This window comes from Asparagus officinalis, chromosome 3 (assembly GCF_001876935.1).
Source record: "Asparagus officinalis chromosome 3, Aspof.V1, whole genome shotgun sequence".
NCBI lineage: Eukaryota > Viridiplantae > Streptophyta > Magnoliopsida > Asparagales > Asparagaceae > Asparagus > Asparagus officinalis.
In genome coordinates, this window is record NC_033796.1 from 4,153,999 (window position 1) to 4,162,443 (window position 8,445).

At 43.2% G+C, this 8,445-nt stretch overlaps 1 non-coding gene and 1 pseudogene across 1 annotated transcript; one reads left to right on the forward strand and one right to left on the reverse strand.

The window, feature by feature from the left end:
* LOC109832708 lies at nt 573-8,153 on the reverse strand (annotated as a pseudogene).
* On the forward strand, nt 8,375-8,445 carry TRNAG-GCC. The gene has a single exon. It is a non-coding gene; the product is annotated as a tRNA-Gly (tRNA).

Here is an 8,445-nt window from a genome sequence, read left to right on the forward strand (position 1 = left end):
ACTTCAGTGTAACACAACCAAATTAACTGAATCTAGCCCGTACCACAGGACATTGATCAACCAGAGTTAAGAAGTGGCTGAATACCATTTTTCCAGAATATTTATCAACCAAAGTTAAGAAGTGCCTCAGGACATTGTTTCAGTGCTAAATACCATGATTTAAAAGGCTGATATCTTCCGACCGCTAATGAAGTATAATCCAGCTCGAGCATTTGGATTACTAAGAGGGAGAAGCTTTTGCTTACATGAAATGTGTGAAGGAATAGAAATTGGAATGTGTAGCTTACATGTTCATGGATCGTGCAGATGATTGGTGGTAATTGCAGGAGTGGACCTTAGGATGAGCAAGACTTTGAAATTGGAGCAAGAAGACAAAATAGCTCGTGGAAAAACATAGCTTAGCAGTTAAATTTTGCACCAGTCATAAACTAAGAGAGATGTTGCCATTTTTAGGAGGGATTTTAACCACAGAGTTAGCACTTTTTACCGATAGTTGGGTTTATTACTTGGTGATCTGAGCTGCCACATTGACAAATACTCCATAAAAACATATTCATAATTTGCATCTTTAATAAATTTAAAGCAAAGGTTCCACAGAAAGAAACTCCAAAATTTGTTCCAATGACGAATTCTTGCACAAAACAGACATCCTCACGTAGCATACATCCAAACTGTTCAAAGCAAAAACAGGAAGAACCCAAACAATGTCACCCCACTCGACACTGCTTAAGGATGGGTCTCTCTTGTTTGGGCTGAGAGGGATCCCAGATTAGAGAGAAATTAGATGCAAGTAGAATAGTATACCACCATGGTAGGTGTTCCAGTTCTATTTTGCCACCCCATTAGCCTTTCAGGAAAGGATACAAATGGAGTATTGCCCAGAATGCAAAGGTAAAGCTTCCTAAACAGTGGGCCCCATGGTCCATATCCATTGTTGTTGATGGCGTCAGTAATGCCGGCTACAACACCGACCATGATGTTGGTGAGGAGAGTGGTGGGTGGGATGAGGAGTGTGGTCCATTTGAAGAGGTGCAGATCACCGAACTCATCTGATTCATCATTAGCCGATTTTGAGGTAACAGAGAAGTTGGTGTCAACACCGGATAGGACCTTGAGGAGGGCCCTTAAAACAGTGAATAGATAAGCAGAAATGCCACCACTTACCCAGAACTGTTCATTGAGCCACCAATCCTGGATACTCACACCACTCCATCTAAGCTCAAGAATGCCAGCAGCAATGATGGAGATGAAGAGCGCATAAACCAAATGCTGGCTAGATTTGTCAGCTGCATGTGACGGTGCTGAAAGACAATGTAACTAGTAGTAAAAGTTGCTTCATTAGGTTATCCAAGTGGATTATACTAGAGGTAAAGATTTAGGTTGTTTGCATTCTGTTAGGAGAATTTCTGTGTAGGAGCTGGAGTTAGCAAAATAGAGGGTAGAAGATAGAAGAGATCTAGGATAAGAGGGAGAAAGAGGGGGAGAGGGGGAGAGAGAGAGAGAGAGAGAGAGAGAGAGAGAGAAAGTTGAATATTGCTTGTTTATTTCCTCTATCAACTGGTACACTTATAGGCTATTAGCCCTTGATTATTGCCTAACAAAAGTACTAATTAAAATATAAATCAAATCTCCTTAAATCCCTCCCTGAATCCTGCCTAAGGCCTTGCTGTTCAATTGTCCTCTTAATGGATGATTTCAAATCAAGCCTTAATTGTAATTTTCCAATTTAGCATCATCCGTTAACGATTGAATGCAATTGCATCTTTGTTGCGTCTTGTTTAAACCTTTAGGGGAAGGTTCAATTGTGTAACATTCCCACCCCCATGGGAAGACGACTTGTCCTCAAGTCGGAGCTCATCCAAATTGACAAGGTCCTCCCAACTTGAATCTTCTAGCAGTAGGCCTGACCATTGGACAAGAGCTTGAGGAACGGTTTCCCCATTTCGAAGTATGGTACGCCTAGCTAGGATGGTAATCGGTTGGTGGACTGGATGATGATCTTCAGTTAGAGCAGGCAGATCATGAACAAGCGGTGTTGATTGGCCATGGTATGGCTTTAAGAGAGAACAATGAAACACTGGATGAATGCGAGTAGTTGGTGGTAATGTCAGGTGATATGCAACTGATCCAATGCGTTTCTCTACTTTGAATGGCCCGTAATAGCGCAATCCAAGCTTGTGAACTGATTGTTTGTGTGTCGTTAATTGGCGATAGGGCTGAAGCTTTAACAACACTAATTGGTCTGGTTCGAAAGATATTACAGTGCGGTTCTTGTCGGTGTAGAATTTCATGGCTGTTTGTGACTTGAGCAAGTTGTCTCTTAGTTGGGATAATATCACGTCACAGGAGCGGAGATCTGTGTCAACTGCTTCGAAGGTAGAGGTGCCACTGCAATAATTGAGCATTGATGGAGGTTTATGGCCAAATGTAACTTCAAATGGAGTCATTCCTGCCCAAGCTTGAAAGGCCGTATTGTGGTGGTACTCTGCCCAACTTAGTAAATTGGACCATTTATTCGGTTGGTCGTGAACAAATGCTCGCAAGTATTGCTCGATGCACCGATTGACACGCTCGGTTTGTCCGTCGGATTTCGGGTGATATGCAGATGAGAAGTTGAGCTTTGTTCCTTGGAGCTTGAAAAGTTCTCGCCAAAAATTGCCTTGGAAAATTGGGTCACGATCAGAAATAATGGATTTAGGCATGTCGTGGATCTTGCCCACCGACTCCCAAAAAATGGATGCATCGTGGTAAGACGGCTAGATGCACTCCTTTAGAGAAGCGATCAACCACTACCAGGATAGCGTTATCAACCACTACCAGGATAGCGTTATGGCCTCCAGATGGGGGTAAATGAGTGATAAAGTCCATCGATAGGTCAGCCCACAGGGAAGTTGGAGGAACAATTGGTTGCAGCAATCCATAATGGTGTTGATTTGTGGGTTTGCACTTTTGACATACGTCACAAGAGCGCACATATTCTTTAACCTGTTGTCGCATTATCTTCCAATAAAAATGTGGTGCTAGTCGTTGGAGAGTGCGTTGCACACTAGAGTGACCCCCAAGAAGAGATGCATGATACTCGGCCAAAAGGAGGAGAATCAAGGTTGAGTTTTCTGGTAAGTACAAGCGACCTTTGTAGCGTAGTAACCCATGTGAGAAGGACCAACCTGCTGTTTTAGATTTGTTGGCTGATAATTCTTCTATAACTTGCTGACAAAATGAATCATTAGCCACTTCTTGCATCAAGATTGTTAAGTCAGAGCTAATAGCAATGTTACATTAAACGTTGGGCGCTTCTAGACGTCGGACTTGACGCCCAGCGGTTAGTCGCCTAGGCGAGCGTCTAAGCGGTTTTTGGACGTTTTTTTTCTTCATTTAAGTGGTGATCGATGAGGTTTTGCTGAAGGTCGGAGGAGGTAGTGGAGGTGTTCATATTTGGAGGTTAATGGAGTTTGGAGGACATGTAGGCTACGACACATAAAATCATAATCAATGCCTACAGAGTGTAATCCACGTAAGCAGATAATGCTCTCCTAAAAGCTCGTAAAATCTAGATGGACAGCCTAAATATCGCCTAGGCGCTAGGCGCTAGTTAGATGGCTTAGATACCGCCTAGGCCTAGGCGTACGCCTAAGCGGACTAGACGAAGGTTTTTTAAAACAGTGGCTAATAGGTCTGGAAATGGCTAGGAGGACTTGGTCAGATGTGGTGCTTATGTTGCCAGGTTTAGAAATAGATGGTGTGTCGTCTGTTTTGTGAGCAGCGATGGTGGAAGTTGTATTGTCAGTGAACTCAGGCACACGAGAGAGCATTTGTTGCTGCATTCGAAGATCCCGACTTGTACTCGATGGAGTAGCTATATAGCCCACTAGTTTGGATAGGAATTGTTGTTGCTCTGGAGTTTGAATAAGCTGTTTTAGCATATTTTGCAAACTACGGTGGTCTGTTCTAATAATAAAGTGATTTCCCAGTAAATATTGACGCCACTTCGCCACTGCCGATTGAACCGCAAATAGCTCTCTAACATATGTGGACTTGCCTTGCATTGTTTTGGAGAGTTTTCGACTATAAAATGCGATCGGGTGTGATTGCTGCATGAGGACCGCACCTATGCCTATACCAGAAGCATCTGTCTCCAATACAAACTGTAAGGAAAAATCTGGTAATGCAAGCATTGGTGCTGATGTCATGGCTGACTTAAGTGCTGTAAAAGCTTGGTGTGCCCGGTTTGACCAATTGAAACCATCTTTTGTGAGGAGATCTGTGAAGGGTGCTGCTATGGATGCATAATGGCGGATGAACTGATGTCATGGCTGACTTAAGTGCTGTAAAAGCTTGGTGTGCCCGGTTTGACCAATTGAAACCATCTTTTGTGAGGAGATCTGTGAAGGGTGCTGCTATGGAGGCTGCCACCCCTTGTGTGGAGACGATATGGCCCAGAAATTCAATGGAGGGGCTTCCAAATGTGCATTTGGATCTTTTCACCGCCAAGTTGTGATCTATCGGTGTTGAAAATATTTGTCGAAGGTGGCCAACGTGTTCCTCATGGCTGCTGCTATAAACCAAGATGTCATAAAAAATATGACCACAAATTTTCGTTGGTATGGTTGGAATACCTCATTCATTAGGGCTTGGAAGGTCGATGGTGCTTGTAAGTCCGAATGGCATGACTAAAAATTCAAAGTGGCCGTGATGTGTGCGAAAGGTTGTCTTGTGCACATCTTTTTCGAACATTCGCACTTGATGGTAGCCCGAACGAAGGTCAAGCTTGGAGAAAATTGTTGCACCATAGAGCTCGTCAATTAGTTCATCCACCGTAGGAATGAGAAATCTGTCTTTAATGGTGGCTGCATTCAAGGCACGATAGTCTACGCAAAAACGCCATGTGTCATCCTTCTTTTTCACCAATAGCACCGGTGAACTAAAAGCTGAGCGACTTGGACGAATGACACCTGTTTGGAGCAGCTCACTTACCTGCCTTTCTATTTCATTTTTCTAAAAATGAGGATAACGGTATGGTCGAACATTCACCGCTTCGGTGCCTGGATGTAAGGGAATGCAGTGGTCTATAGAGCGGGCTGGAGGTAGCTCGGTTGGTTCAGCAAATACGTCTTGAAATTCATCCATAAGTGTTGCCAGAAATGGTGGTGGTTGCTCATCGCTCTTGGCTAAGGACACTGTGTCCTCACTGGTCGGTGTGGGTCTGCAGGCACATGAAACATGAGCTTACACCCTCTAATGTGATCATTTTGTTAAATCTTGCTGGAGAGAGTGAACGAACTGAGGTAGAGTCGTCGCCATGTAGTTGGATATGCTGTCCTTGTAGGCTGAATTCCATTGTCAGGGTTGCATAGTTTGTCAAGATCGGACCCAATGTAGCCAACCATTGAATGCCTAAAACAACATCTGTGCCTTCAATGTCGAGTACGAATAAGTCCAGGTGGAAGGTGTGAGATTGCAGAAACAACGACACCTCATTGCAGATTTGATGACAGTAGAGGTAAGCACCGCTGCCGATACGTACCTTGAATGGTTGGGTGGGTGCTATGGGTAATTCCAAAAAAGATGACATGTGGTTAGAAATGAAATTGTTTGTACTACCACTGTCGATAAGCACCTGAATCTTATGGCCATTTATGCTTCCTTGCATACTCATTGATTTGGCCGAGCGTTGGCCCAAAAAGGCATTAAGGCTAAGTTCTGGAGTGGGCTCTTACTCTGATTGCGGTGTCGTATCGACCGTTGGTGTCTCCAAGTTGTCTATGGAATTGTCTTCCATTCCTTCTAAGTAAAGGAGCGAAGCACGTCCTTTGCAACGGTGGCCTGAGGTGAAACGATCGTCACAGTTAAAACATAACCCTTTTGCTCTTCGATCTTGCTGCTCTGCCGCTGTTAATCTACGGACGGGGAGTTTAGTTGCTAGGTTAGGACTGGTCGGAGCTATAGGCTGTGGTTGTGGGGTTGGTCGAGTAACCCAAGGTCTTGGTGCTGATCTGGTATCAGCGAACTGATCTTCGAAAACCCGAGCTAAAGCAAATGCATCATCAAGGTCACGAGGTCGCTGTGCTGATACTGCGCGTTGAATTCTCGGCTGGAGTCCTGAAATGAATGAACTTTTTAAGAGATCAGGTGTAAGGCCAGTCACTTTACTAGCCAACGCCTCGAACTTGTTTTGGTATTCTGCCACTGAAGCCGATTGTGAAAGCTTCATTAGTTGGCCAGCTGGGTCGGTGTATTCTGATGGACCAAATCGCTTATGCAGACCTGAAACAAAAGTGTTCCAATCTGTAAGACGGCCCACTTGAGCCATGCTTTGGAACCAACAAGACGCCGGTGTATCTAGGTGCATGGAGGCCAGGAGTAACCTGTCTTCCAAGGGAGTTGAGTAGTACATGAAGTACTGTTGAATGCTAAAAAGCCAATCAGTAGGGTCACCAGATGAAAACAGAGGGAATGTCAAACGAAGGTTGCGATTCGCATGTGTCTCCGGTTGAGCTTCTGTTGTGCGCAGTGGTTGTTGTGGCCCAGGGCCAAGAACACTCGATGAAGGTTGATGTGGTGGAATGGAGGAATTAGCTCGTATTTGCTCAATCATTGTAGCCAAGAAGCGTTGTTCCCTTTCTTGCTCGCGCTGCTGGGATAGCTAGTCACGGTTTTCCATGGCCATGTTAAGTTGTACTAGTAATCTCTCAAAAATATCATCCTCAGTGTTTTGTGAGCAAGTCTGTGGTGCCATGGTGAGGTTCATCAAGCAACGAAAGCACCAAATTGTTAGGAGAATTTCTATGTAGGAGCTGGAGTTAGCAAAATAGAGGGTAGAAGACAGAAGAGATCTAGGATAAGAGGGAGAAAGAGGGGGAGAGAGAGAGAGAAAATTGTTGAATATTGCTTGTTTATTTCCTCTGTCGACTGATACACTTATAGGCTATTAGCCCTTGATTATTGCCTAACAAAAGTACTAATTAAAATATAAATCAAATCTCCTTAAATCCCTCCCTGAATCCTGCCTAAGGCCTTGCTGTTCAGCTGTCCTCTTAATTGATGATTTCAAATAAAGCCTTAATTGTAATTTTCCAATTTAGCATCATCAGTTAACGATTGAATGTAATTGCATCTTTGTTGCGTCTTGTGTAAACCTTTAGGGGAAGGTTCAATTGTGTAACACATTCCTGATTACAAATAGAAATTTTTTGTTTTATCAAGTATCCAAATACTTTTGGGGATTGTAAGTAATATCTATATAGCAACACAGCCAGTTGTTTCTTGTTTATCTACATTTTTTTTAAGTACCTGATCAAGCTAGCGTGTTAAGATATGAGTGTCATTAAGATTATTCTGTCATGGTTATTTTGGTTATTTTCGAATTATATTGAGGCCAGTCTATTTCTATGAGATCAATGCAGGATTTGAAGTTTAGCTCTTGGTTCCGAATCTATATCGACCATAGATATTGGCCAGCCACTGTTTGGGTTCGACCAAACTATGTCTGTGTTTATACTTTGCCTACTTAAAACTCGAACAAAGTAAACTGACAATTATTGTTGACCATGGTGGTCCAGTTTGAGCCTTGTTTTTATAACAGATAGTTATGGACTATTTCATGTTATGTAAGCTAAATGACTTTCTAGAACCGACTGTAGGAATGATGAACTTTACAGTAAGAAGGCAGACAGTTGGGTAATGCAGCGTGCGAGAAGAGGGATGGACGTGAAGGGTTAGACGAAGGTGTTTGTGTATGCGAACGTCTCTAGCCATTTCAAGTTCTCACCAGACCCATACCGCGGAGGAGAGATCTCCACAGATCTGAGTGGCCACTGCTGAAGTATTTCATGCAACCGATCAGAAAGATTAATCGGAGCCGATCCCTTGAATGCTGCTCTCTCGGGATCACAGTAGACAGTGTTTCATCCTCTGCAATGCATCTTGAAGCCAACCAATATATCCTCTGTTACAGATCCATGTCTCCAATCAATCTGCAGCACCCAAAATTGAATTGTTAAGGTTAGTTAATACTAACTTTGGTAGAGAAATAGACAATCCATGGTATTTCTGCATCCATCTTCTATACAGGTTTGGCATAGTCTAGCATGATTTATGTTCAAATCAAAGATCAAGTATGGGAATGTCATTAGTAACTAGTTGATAAGATGCAGTGGATGAATGGTTTTTGGATGATCTAACAGCATAGTTGGTGTTGGTCAGACGCTAGCATGGTGTCAATGATGTCATGACATAATATGATGCAGTGTTGAAAAAATGTTAAACAACGTTGAAGATGCCAATATTATAATATTTCTTCTACATGAGCTTAAGCCAAGCTCATTGGCAACTGCAACACTATTATATTGAACTATTGAAGCTTGCTGTCGTTATAGCACCAGTGGTCTAGTGGTAGAATAGTACCCTGCCACGGTACAGACCCGGGTTCGATTCCCGGCTGGTGCA